Here is a 13,285-nt window from a genome sequence, read left to right as displayed (position 1 = left end):
CATCTGACAACTAATCACAGGAAGGGTGTCATACAGTGGCCACTGCAGCCTACTCACCAAGAACTCTGAGGGGCTGTATATGCCTGTGGGGTCAGCTTTGTCAGGGTGCTTCACTGTGTGGCCACTCCCTCTGCCCAATCCTGTCCCCTTCCTTCCTTTCACAGGTGTTTATCCCTCATAAATGTCCTGCTCACCAAATTCCAGCTTTGCATCTGCCTCCAAAGAGCCCAATCTGCTACAGAAGGGGAGTCTTTATAACAGATTAAACCAAAGAGGAGGTATTTTTAGACCACTAGCAAATAAAAAGAAAATGCTGTTGAAAATCTTGTTCACTGCAACCTTTGCTAAGGATCTGGCATTTCCCTAAGAGTTTCTTCAAAACAAACAGGAAGGATTTTAAGAGATGCCTCTTAAAACTCTCCAGTCTGAGCATGTTGCTTCGATGAACAATTCAGAATGGGCGAGACCACAAAAATGCTCAGCTCCCTGCCCTGGGGTGGGGTTGGAAAGGCTCCCTAAGGGCTGTGTCCATTACCCTTCTTCTATTTGTTGGTGCTGGAATAGGATTTGCCAACACAAGCTAGCAGAGCAACCTGGCATTTCCACTCACTTGAAAAGGGTTTTCTTTCAAGTTCCATTTCTTTTTCCTACCCCCAGAATTCTACAAATCAGCAGTTCCCAGGTTCTGCCTCTTCTGGACCCATAATACTGATTCCCCTAGGCTCATTTTGTACAATTAGTTGTGCATTTTGTGCACTGCTGTAGGACAATTCTCAGGCTGCTGGCTGGTCGGGTTATTTAGTTATTACTGGCATTATTATTTTCTACTAATAGGCAAACAACAACCAGCCATTCCTATGAGCTGCTCATGCAGACTTTTTATAGGAATAAGACTGCGTCAGGCCTCTTCCTAGCACCTCCTCCTTGGATGGCTCCTTGGGTTAAACTATAAGGAGTGATTTCTAATCCTGTTTTGAAATAACTTTAATCATCATCATCATCATCATCATCATCATCTCCTTTTTCTGACTAAATAATAAATTCATTGTACAAGCCTCCTTTTGCTGCTGTAACAAATTACCGCAAACTTAGCAGCATAAAAGAACACAGATTTATTATACAGTTCTGGAGGTCAGAAGCCCAACATAGGTCTCACTGCGCAAAAACCAATGCATCAGCAAGACTTTGTTCCTCTTCTGGAGGCTCTAGGGGTTTTCCAGCTTCTAGGGGTTGTTGGCATTTCTGGACTCGTGGCTGTTTTTTATGGTAGGGAGAGGACAGCTAAGTTATTCTTTGCCCTGGTTGCTAATGATTTTACTTTAGGTGAGTCTATTGTGGCTTCTGATCCAGGTATTGGCTAGATGAGCTTCACAGCAGCTCTGACTGACCTCCCCGCCCTACACACAGGCCCAAGTACAGGCTCAACCAGAGGAGGAACCTTCTCAATGGGCCCTTCCCAGACCTAGTCATGTGTCCCTGGGGAGCCCTGTAACAACACAGCCAAACTTACGTGAGCAAACTTGCGTGAGCAAATACCTGGCAAACATCTGCAAGAAACACGGACCATAAAGAGCCAAGAGCAAAAGCTCAGAGCTGTAGACAGTTCAAGTTTCCTAACACGCAGAATATTATAAACAATGAGTTACACCGTCTCATCAGAGAACTTCCTCTTGCATAGAACACTCTGAAACCATCAACTGTCAAGAACACCCAAATAAAGCAGTTGCTGAAACCATAAAAACTAAAAGAGTAAATTCACTATGAAGATTCTAATATTCAAACTGGGGTTTTGTTTGTTTTGTTTTATATTTTGGTAGAGGTCATTTGAATCTGGCCACCAACGCTATAAAATACTCTCTGGGAAAAGACCCTGATCCCTTACAGCTGCCTCATTGAGCTTCTGGACATATAAAATGGGAACTGTGAGTGCAAACCCTGAAAAAAAGGTATCTGGTCCTCAGACATCTTGCTGCAGGAATTTCTGAACTACTGAGCCAACTAACCCGATGAAACCGGTCACCTTGTCCACCCAGAGGCCACCCAGGAAATATTTGACTCACTCTTGTTGACTCATGTTGGAAAAGCAAACTCACAACAGTCCTGATTGCAGTCCAGTTTGGAGCAGTTTTACTTGTAAACAATCGGCTCCCTGCCTATAGAGAATATAAGCCTACAGAAATAAAGAAATAAGCTAGCACTCTGCCCCCTGCCCTCAAATCATGTTCCAGGTGATGTTTTGTAAGCACACCTGCAAACTGTGCTCTGTTTGTTAACCTGGAAAGCGAACAAAACACACCTGGGAAATTTGTTCGTTAAGTGAGCCAAGAGCAGACTAGCCTAGAGCACAAAATGGCTAAGAACCAGATCGCTAAAGCTTGGGTGTTCTCTCTAAAAGAATTTTTGTTTTTTGTTTTTTTTTTTAAATTTCAATTTTGATGTCAGTGGAGACATTTATTTGGAGATTTGGGCTGTTGGATATAAGTAAAGGCCGGGTTGTGGGATCACCATGGGTCACAGAAAGGAGCCTGGCAATTTGGAGAAAGAAAACACTGACCCAACCAGTAAAGTGTGTTGGATTTCTCACTTCAAGAGTTAGCTTCTGTGTTTAGAAGGATGGGAGCCACAGAGGTCCTGAATCCAGACCTAGAACATGGCCTCTTCATATGCCGTGTGGACCTAAAAGGTGTCTTTGGATGCTAAAGACAGGGCTGGCTAGCAAAGATATAAAATACTGGGTCTATTTACAGACCCTAGACCCCTAGATTATCTCTTGTGTTATTTCATATAGCTGCTTATCCTGGAGCCACAGCCCTGAGAAGGTCTACGGGAAGGGACTGCAGGGACAGCAGCAATAGCCTCAGTCTGTGTTCCTTTACATTTGCAATTCCTTTTTCCCTCAGATCTCCACTCGTCCTACTCCCTAATTGCATTCAGGCCTCGGCACAAGTGTTACCTGCTCATAAAAGTTGTGCCTGATGAATTACCCTATCTGAAATAGCCTTACGATTCCCCGACTTGATTTCCCTTCATTGCACTTATTACCACTTCCCATTATACTAGGTATGTATGTGTCTAATATCTGTCTCCCCAGTTAAAATGTCAGGTGCATAAATGAAGATGTTTTTATTTTCAGGCAGGTCGCCAGGTCTTAGGACAGTGCCTGGCCCATAAAAACCTCAATAAGTTCTTGTTGAAGAGTGAATGAATCTTAAAATTGGGGTTTGAAGCAAGCACCAGACAGCAGATGTTTCATGGGGCAAATATAGACTCACCTGAGAGGTATGTGGGAAGAGGTACAGAGTTTGGTGTGTGTTTGGGGACAGGTCCATAGGAGTGGGGATTAACAAGATCCATGGCTTGTGCCCCTGCAGCTACAGACATCATGAGTGAGCAGAGCCCAAGGGCTTGTTCCTTCCATGCCTCCTTCCTGGTTTGACATTAGCTGTCATCAAACTCTAGCAGGTCATAGCCTGGTAGAACCGAAAAAGTCTAGAGCAGGGGTCCCCAACCAGTCCTTGGCCTGTTAGGAACCAGGCTGCACAGGAGAAGGTGAGCGGTGGATGAGCAAAGGAACAAAGCTTCGTCTGTATTTGCGGCTGCTCCCCAGCGCTAGCATCACCGCCTCAGCTCCACCTCAGATCATCGGGCATTAGATTCTCATAGGAGCCCCGGTCCCTGGTGCAAAGAAGTTCGGGGACCATGTAGAAGAATCATTTGACTGATGAGAAATCTGAGGTCCAGAGAGGCTTAAGTGGCAGAACTTGACTTGCACCCAGGCCTATCTGGCTCCCAGTCTACTGTTCTTTCCAAAACACAATACTGTCCCCAGCCATTATATTGCTGAGGCTATCGCTGCTGTCCCTTCTCGTAGACCTTCTCAGGGCTGTGGCTCCAGGATAAGCAGCTCTATGAAATGACACAAGAGATTGCTTAGGCCATCTCTAACAGTGGGCGGGGGAGGGGGGTAGGTCCTTTGGAGGAAATTGCTCTTTAAATCTTTAACCTGGGGCCACTCTAAAGGTAGAAAGCAGGCTCTAAACAATTTTTCTTCTGAATTTTTATATTGTTCCACTAAATGACAAGTCTGAACTTTCTACAACAGCATTGCTCAACAGAACTTTCTGCAGCAATGGTAATGCTCTATTTCTGTTTCCTCCAACACAGTAGCCACTAGTCACATGGGGGCTGTTGAGCACTTGAAATGCAGCTAGTGAGACTAAGGAAGTGAATTTAAAATTTTGCCTCATTTTAATTAATTTACATTTAAGTATAAATAGTCATATGTGACTCTAGTGGGTATCGCCTCTGGATGGTGCCATTCTAGAACCTTGAATATAGAAATCTTACTCTGGAATATAGAAGAGAAGTAAAGAGGAAGGGGGAGGAGGGAGGGGAGAGAGAGAGAGAGAGAGAAGGAGGGAGGAGAGGTAGATCTGGTTGTAATTCCTCATAATAGACACAAGATGGCATTATTGTTCAGAGTCTTTGAAAAGCAAATCAGGCTTTTAAAATAAATGCTCAGGCTGATTTGGGAATCTCTGCTCCCCTTCTCACTTCGTCCCCGCTTCCTCCCTTTCTTCTTCCCTCCCAATCTGTCTTTCTGTCTTTATTCTATCTCTGCTCTCCTCCTCCTTCAATACTGACTTTCTGGTGGGCATGAGCAATATAATAGCAGTCTGTCCTGTGAAGCTCAGAGCGATAAAGATCCCGAGACTGCTATTTGGCTACACGAGGTGCAGTGGTGGCTCATTGGATATGACAAGAAAGGCGAAGTCCACCTGCCATTTCGTCAGTCTGGGCTCTACTGTTATGGCCCTAACCCCGATCCTGGGCTTGGGAGGCCAGCAGGGACTATCTTGTTCTCTCACCCTCGCCCTAACCATGTCCTTCTACCACCCTCAAACACATATCTTGGAAGCTCCAGCCCTCAGATCTGGTTCTAGTTTCTCTAGAGAAACTATAAACACGCAGAGAATGTCTCCTGGTGGGGGTTCTGAGGTCTCTTTTGTAGTTTAGCTTAAGGGAAAAACAGTCAGTGGCTTGCAGATGGTGGGTGGAGCTTGAAGCATTTTTCTAAGTTTTTTGTAGTTTGGGAATAAATCTCCAGGGATAGGGCAGGGCTGCAGGCTAATTCCAGTACAGCAGGATCAGGGCTATGAAAACACGCATACAAAGAAAACTTCAAAGCTCTTCGTGAATCTGAATAGGAGGGAGCCTGCGGAAGGGTCAGATGTTAACTTTGCACCAAAAGCCCTCTAAAGTGTTTTCAGATGGCCCTGCAACTCAGAAAACATGCAGGACCACCCCCTCTCAGTGGAGTCAGGAATCAACAGGGCCCCAGAAGGTAAAGACAGGGAAGGTAGGGCCCAGAAGTTGGGGTCTGCCTAACTGCTCTCTGGCTTGAGAGCTAAGGCTGACTTCATCTCTGCAAACTGCATCTGGTCACTGCAGGAATTCACCCCACCAGTCCCACCTCCTCCCCAAACCTGGTCAAATCCTGACACAGCTACTTTGGAGGAAGGTGTGGTGAGAATTACTAATACTGGAATCATTCATTTCTGAGACCTTAAGTGACTCCTTTATCTCTGATAGGCAGAGGAGGGATCAAAGGAGGGTATTTACTGCTTAGAAACAAACCTCCCATTCTTTACCGTGCTATAATAAAAAAATAAAAAGCTCCTAAGCCTCCTTTCGTCGCCCATCCCTTCCCTGCCTGGTCTTCTTTGTCTTAACTGTGTCTGTACTAAAACAAACTCTTCTATTATTCCTCTCCCTTTTTTAAGAACCAGGTCAGGTCAAGCTGCTGTCTGCCCAGCTCAGAGAGTCTTGGCTGCAACTGTGCTACCGAATGAATGGTGCTGACCCCTCCGTCCCAGGGGAGGACGAGAAGTCTCTGATCTCGGGCAGGCTCTCCCTTGGTACTTACGACCTTTACTTTACCTAGATATGTGTATCAGAACCAGTCAGACTCCCTGGCTAGGCTAGAAACCTGGTCACTTATTAGCTGTGTGACCTTGGGTGAGTTAGTCACTTAACCTTTCTTTATAAGGGTCAGTTTCCTGATCTGTTAAATAGGGATAATAATAGCACCTAAGGCACATTTATGAAAATTAAATGAGATAAAATATGTAAAACACTTAGTATAGAGCCCGATACAAAATAATTTCAGCTATATTTGTTAGTACCTCAAAATCCTTATTTTATTTATAAGAACTTGGAGCTGTAGTGCAAACTGAGTTGTTAATGTTCCTTTGTGGCCTCTAAGAGGTACTGAAGTGAGGATGCATGCGGCCCCAGCAGGACCCCGGACCATCACCCCAACTGGAATCAGAACCTGTCAGGGAACAGGGCTGTGAGATGGGAGCTGTTGGCATTTTGGACCAGGTAATTTTTTGTTCTGAGGGGTCGTCCTGCAAAGTTTAGACTATTGAGCAGCATCTCTGACCCCTACTCACTAGGTGCCAATAGCAGCCTTCTAGTTATGACAATAAAAAATTTTTAAAAAAAATCTCTCTAGACATTGCCACATGACCCCAAGAGGACAAAACTTCCTCTGGTTGAGAACCACTGGTCTAGGCAGATGGGGAAATAAGAGGGCATCCCCAAAGGTGCTTGGCTGAGCTCAGCTGAGGAAACAGAAAGAAGTGTGGTCAGATCCTGCCCAAGGCGGGGGTCAGGCAGACCCTCAGGGTTGAGTACGGAGGTTGGCCTTGGAAAGCAAACACCCACCCCCCACCCTCTTCCCCCACCTCCAACCCCCAAATCCATGGTTTCCCCTGGTGAGTATGCGGCCTGCCTTCCTCAGGAGATAGTGCCTTGTGTGGATGTAGATCTCGGAGATTCCCGTGGCCAGAACCAAAACACATTGCCCTGTCTAGCCCCAAGGAGCCCTGGCCAAGACACAGTGTCCCAGAGGCAGAGAATGCTCACTGAATGGACTTTGGTCAGTTCCCATCTTAAGGCAGAGCTCAGAGCCATGCTGTCTGGGTATGAATGAATCCCTGCTCTGCTATTCACTCACGGTGTGCCCTTGCGCAAATTGCTTCCTTCTCTGTGCCTTATTTGAAAAATGAAAACAACGATAGCATTTACTTGATAGGGTTATTGGGTTGTAATGAGGATTAAATGACTTAATATTTATAAAGTGCTTAGAACAGAGCCTGGCACATAGCAAGCACTAGATGTCTGCTAAATAAGCCAAAACCCAACAGGAAGCTGCTGCAGCCCAGGAGACGTGGCCTTCCATAAATTGGTAGTTGTCCCTTCTGTGACCCAAGGTCCAGCAGTTATATTTCCGTGCGTTCCTGGAGTGAGAGGGCTGTGAACCCCTGAAGCATCTCTCCTACAGAGGTGGCTGTTCTTCGTAAAAGTTCATTTGACCAGACAAAACTTGGTGCAAAGGGCTCCAGAACTTCCCACTTGAAAGCCTCTGGGGACTCCTTTGAGAATGTTGGGAACAAACACATTGCTCTACCAACTTGGGTTTGAGGGGAGGGGCATGTGGATTAAGTGACAGTAGATAGATTAACAGGCGGAAAGATGAGGTTTGTACACACACTGAGCGTGGGTGCAAGCAGTAATGAGTAGCTCACAAAATAACAAGAGGTAAAAGTTTATAGACCAACTTAACGAACTGCAGGTTAGGGCTTTTGCTGGGGTTAGGATGCAAGGTTCTGATGAAACCTGTTTTGTTTTCACTGTTGTATGTTGTTTATTAGGTGTCATTGTTTATTATGACTTGATTAGCGGTAACGGTGGAGCTGGAGAGTACTGTACCTTCTCCAGGCCGCATGGCAAGGACCACCAACAGACCGCCAGTAGTGTGGTAGAACTGTGGCCCTTCCCAAAGCCACAGCTCCCGCATCCTGCAGGTGTCAGCCCTCGCATCCCTCTGTGCTTGTGAGCTGGTCTGGCGAGCCTTCGGAAATCCACTGGGTGTCAGGGTTCCGTCTGATCGCTTTACTGAATGGATCGATGAGGATAACCTCGAAGAATCTGTATGGGGAACCGGCACCAACCCAGTAAGAATTCAGGACTCTCAGGGCCCCATGGTGGCGTCCACCTTGCTCTTCAGCAACAGACAGAGGCTTTGGGCAAAGCTTAACTGGTTAACGCCACAATGGACAGCCTTGCTGTACTTCGCATCCTTAGGAACTAGGCATTTGCAACCACCATGGTGCACAAGAATCTGATATATGACATAAACTTCCTTGGCCTTGTATCTCAGCCTGCAAGCTTTATCGGGCTGGGCCGGGGCGGGGTGTGTGTGTGGGGGGGGGAGGGTGGCATGTCGGGGAGGGGGCATTGCTGTGGAGCACAGAGAGCAGGCAGTACTGATGAGGCTTGTTTACAGTTTCTTTGGAGATGTCCCGGTGCCCAATGTCAGTGCCTCCCTGACTGGAGACCTCCCGGGAGTGGTAGGGTGGGGTCGTGGCATGTAGTCAGGGAAAGGAAGTTCAGATGAGGTTTCTTTCTAGTCTGCCGTTGCTTTGGTGGTCCCTTCAGGGGAAGTAAGTGCCTAAAGGGGGAGAAGGAGTGAGGGAAAGAATGGAGGCTGTGACCTTTGAGGAGCCCTAATAGTTCTGCCTGTCACAGGAGGCAAACACCCAGCCAAGAAGCCTGCCCAAACATGCAAAAGGAAAAGCCACTCAGAGTTGCCAAGTGCTTCGTGTCAGTTATCTATCATTATGATGTCACAAATTAACCTTGAAACTTCTCAGCTTAAAAAAATACATATCATCCCTAAGAGAATCTTAGAGCCAGGAATTTGGAAGCAGCTAAGCTAGGTGGTTCTGGTTCAGGGCCTCCCATGAGGCTGCAGTCAAGATGGTGAACAGGGCTACTGCCATCTGAAAGATCAACTGGAGCTGGAAGTTGTACATCCAAGATGGCTCCTCACATGGAAGTTGGCAGAAGGCCTTAATTTCTCACCACGTGGACCTCCGATAGATCTGCTTGAGTGTCCTTATAACATAGCAGTTGGCTTCTTCCGGAGTGAGCAGTCCAAGGCAGAAACTAAGGTAGAAATATAATGTCTTCATTCAGCTAGCCTCAAAGACATATATCATTCCTTCTGCTGTATTCTGTTGGTCATACAGACCAATCTTGCTACGATGAGGGAGGAGACTATACAAGGGCATGAAAAATAGGAGGTGGGGACCATCCTAGAGGCTGGCTGCCACAGACTTTCAGTTCTCCCTCCCAGAAGAATGTTCACCTGAGCACTAGCTCAGATGTCAGCCCCATACAGGTACACCCTGGCAGGAGCCTCTCAGATTGAAAGCCTAAGGCACTGGGGTGGTATTTGGTGCTATTTCCCATTGCCTTAGTCAGCCTCCTCACTGAACAGCATACCCACTCAGATTGAGTGAGTCATGCCCTTCCATGGTAGAGTAAAAGCATATGAAAGGCATTGGGTAGGAGAAACACAGGGCACCTGGGCCCCTCTCCAAGTCAAGACTGGGAAATGAAGCCGTCACACCAAAAACATTAATAATAACAGTAGGGAAACATATGACTGTAAGAGGAGGGGGACATGATGGGGCTGGGGCAATTCTGCAGGCTTCAGGGAGGAGATAGGCCATGAGTGAAGTTCTAGTAACCCCCCAGCCCTGCCCTGCCTAAGCTTCAAATTCAAATATGATGAACTTGAAAGCTTCCCACTGCTTCTGCTGTTTTGCGCCTCCCAGCCATTGCACATATTCTCCCCTCCAGCAGGAATACCTTTCTCTCCTTACTCCCCTTCTTGTTAGCTCCACTTATCCTTTCAAATTCAGCTCAAGGAGCACTGCCTCCAAGAAGCCATCCCTGATACCCTGCCATCTGATGTAGCTGCTCACCTCTGTAGTCTCAAAGCACCCTCACCCCTCACAAAGTTCTACAGTGCTTGACCACACTCACTACTTGCTCACCACTAGACTTGAACCTCCTTGAGAGCAGGCAGCAATTCTAACCACACAGTGCCTAGCACAGTGCCTGGTGCATACTCAGCACTGAATATACTTGTAAAAGGAAAGGAGGGAGGGGAAGAAAAAGAGAGAGAAGGACGAGTTCAGGAGAGAGCAAATAACTCATCATCTTTCCCCTCTTCATTCCCCATGAGTTGGGCTTCAAGCAAAATCATTGCTGTTGGCCAGAACCACTCTCCCCTGTTCCTCCATGTCCCAAGAAAAATAACATGGAGAGTTCTAGTTTCAGTCATGTAACATGTTGTTTGAGAAATAGCTTTTGTACTGAAGGCACCCAAAATGGGGGGGCTGGAGGAGTATTTGTTCCCAGGATATTATGACTTTGCTGGAGAAGCTTGAAGCTAATAACAGGTTGAAACTACCCCAATGGTGACAACCTCTGTGGGAAAATCTTGTAACCTATCAAGTTCCCTGAGAGTATTCAACAGCTCTGGAAGGAAGCTGAATGCCTGTGTTTAAAGAGACTCAAGGCTACGACATGAAGTGACCCCAGAATGAGATCAGTGATTGGAGAGATTCCCACGGGACTAAAGGTTCTAGGACACCTGACTTCCCCTGGAGCTGCCCGAGGCCACCTTCTAGTTCCATTCTGCCCAAAGGCCCAAGTGATAGCCTCTCTGCCACCTCTGGGTACACATTAGACCTCTGATTATTCACAGCCATTCACTTGAGTTATCTTTCCACATGCATTAGGTTAATATTTTAAATATTAACTGATGTTTTGTTTTGGTTTAGTTTTCTGTTTGCTAAAACCTCATGTGCTCAGAAAGAATTAGCCATCCTCCTTGGTTCAAGGCACACCATCTCTGTATGTGCAGGGCTCTTTTTTATTTTACTTTATTTTTTTGACCCCTTAACCCACCCCCAATCTCATTTTTCTCCTCTTACTTTTCCTGTGACTCTGTGTGTCCTGCTAATCTACATTTCTATTTGTATCCAGGTCCAATATTGGTATTTTTTTGTGCATATTTTTAAAAATATGCTTCAGTCGTCTTTTGATATACACATCATTCTCTTCTCACTTTTTTCAGTCCAAATTATGAGATCTTGAGATGGCTCCAAGTTGATATAATATGAACCAGAGCATTCCCTTTTTCTGCTGAATAGTACTCACTGTCTGCAGAGAACACATTTTCTCTATCTACTTTACTATTAATAAACTTCTAAGTATTTCTAAATCTTTGTCATTACAAACAATTCTATAACACATTCACACACGTTTCTTTTGGGTCCTCGGCAAGAGTTTCTCTGGGCTCTGTGTCCAGAAGTGCTGGGTTGTAGACTCTGTCTGTGTCCCATTTCACTTAGTGACACTTCCAAACTGCCACTCAGAAAGGTTACAGCCATTAACACGCCATGAGAGTCTGATTTCCTTCACCTTTGGCAGGACTTGAGATTTTCCAACTTCTTAATATTTGCCATCTTGATAGGAATATGACCTATATCTACATCTTAACCAAATTTTCCACAATTTTTCCTTCCCATGCCCATCTGTTTCCCTGTTCAAAGTGTTAGGTTATTCTGTTCTGATGCCCTCAGGGAAAGGATTTGATGGCCGAAGGCAGGAACTGGGTGGGGTGAGGAGAAGCGTTTCCTTCTGGCTTTTGAGTTTCAAAATCCTGGACTCTCGGTGGGGGGGGGGGGGGACGAAAGGGTATATGGCACAGAAAAAAAGATTTGGGCAAAAAAGATCAAGAACAAGTGACGCCTTTGGCCAGGCTCCACATGAACAACAGTGGCTCGGCCGGGTGAAGGGGATTGTTAGAAGGAAGGAAAGCGAAGGTCCAGTGGGTTGCAAATCAGAATGCTGACAGGCTGAGGCAGAGAGCATAGACAGAGGAAGTGGGCCAGGTGCTGGGAAACAAGTGTGTTCCCTCGATGGTGGGTGTGCCTTCCTGTAACACTTCTCGGCTCCAGCTGGTCGTTGCAGTGAAGAGGTCTGGCCTAGTGTTATCAGATCTTTCTATTTTTTTTTTTTCTTTTTTCAAGAGAACCCAGAATCAGAATTTTTATGTGGAAGCTCTCATTTATAAAATGTGACTGTGAAAAAATTCAAACACTTAAATATTGGCAAAATAGTATAATGAGTCTCCTTGGATTTATCACCAAGTTTTAACAATTATCAACTCATGGCCAGTTTCGTTTCATCTATAACCCCACCCACATCCCTCCATCCTGAATTATTTTGAAGTAAATCCCAGACTCACCATTTTCTTTGTAAAGATAAGGACTCATGTTTCTAACCACGATTAAGTGCCATAACTAAATAAACCCCAATAATTTCACATAAAATAGCCTGTCAGGGTTAACATTTATAGTTTCCTCACAAAGATCACAAATGTTTGTATTATTTTATATTTTACAGTTTGTTTGAAACATAATCCAAACAAAGTCCACACATTGCAAGTGATTGTTGTTTTCAAGTTTCCTTTAACCTATAGGTTTCCTTCCCATCTTTCTGTCGCTTGCGTCGGTCGTATTTGTTAGTTTAGAGTATTTCTTGGTTTAGAGTTTCCCAGTCTGGATTTTGTTGGCATCATTTAACATACTCCTCTGTCTTCTGCATTTCCTGTAAATTGGTAGATGGCTCTAAAAGCTAAAGTTCTCATTTTAAAAAATGTCCATAATCTTTTCAAAAGAATCTTTAAATATTGTCCGAGCCAGATAAAATATATCCTGGACCAGATATGACCCGCGTGCTACTTATTTGCTACCTCTGGCTTAGATGTTAATGGAGCATGGACAAAAGAATTCAGAATGCTCTGTCCCGGGCGGAGCCCCAGGGAGAGAGCAAAATCCCAAATGAACACGTAGGATCTGAGAGCAGGAGGCCCTGTGCCTCAGTTTCCTGACAGAAGCCCACTCAGAGAAGTGGCAAGACCTCAGAGAAAGGAGAAGGGTGTGCAGCATGTGGAGACAGACAGAGCCTGGTATGGCCTGGCAGCGTGATTCACAGGCACTGAAGGGCGGTACAGAAGGGGAGAGATGACACCCAGTCCTTAGTGACCCTGTGTCCCCCCATGTCACAGGAAGTCCTCTAGAACTAAACAACTAAAGGAAAAGGGGGCAGACCCCATATGGCTGAGATGATCAGGACAGCTCCATGGAATGCAAGACTGTACAAAGTTCAGTTGCTTTTAGGAAAACAGACCCTTGTGTTTCTTCCTCACTGAAGTTTGTGCACTGAGGTTTGTATGCACTACAACTGGAGCCTCCAGGGAACCCTTTGCATCACAACTCAGAGCCCTGATATTTGAGAGCAGTGGTCCCCTCTCTGTGGGAGAACCAGATTGAGGAGTTAAGGGGGACCCTCAGAA

At 45.7% G+C, this 13,285-nt stretch overlaps 1 pseudogene; it reads right to left on the bottom strand.

Moving 5' to 3' along the window:
- Positions 1-7,742: 7,742 nt before the first annotated feature.
- LOC107519872 lies at positions 7,743-8,305 on the bottom strand (annotated as a pseudogene).
- Between the last annotated feature and the right edge of the window lie 4,980 nt (positions 8,306-13,285).

This window comes from Rousettus aegyptiacus, unplaced genomic scaffold (assembly GCF_014176215.1).
Source record: "Rousettus aegyptiacus isolate mRouAeg1 unplaced genomic scaffold, mRouAeg1.p scaffold_m13_p_7, whole genome shotgun sequence".
Lineage (NCBI taxonomy): Eukaryota > Metazoa > Chordata > Mammalia > Chiroptera > Pteropodidae > Rousettus > Rousettus aegyptiacus.
Note: the sequence above shows the minus strand (reverse complement) of the source record. Positions and strands in the feature narration are given on the sequence as shown.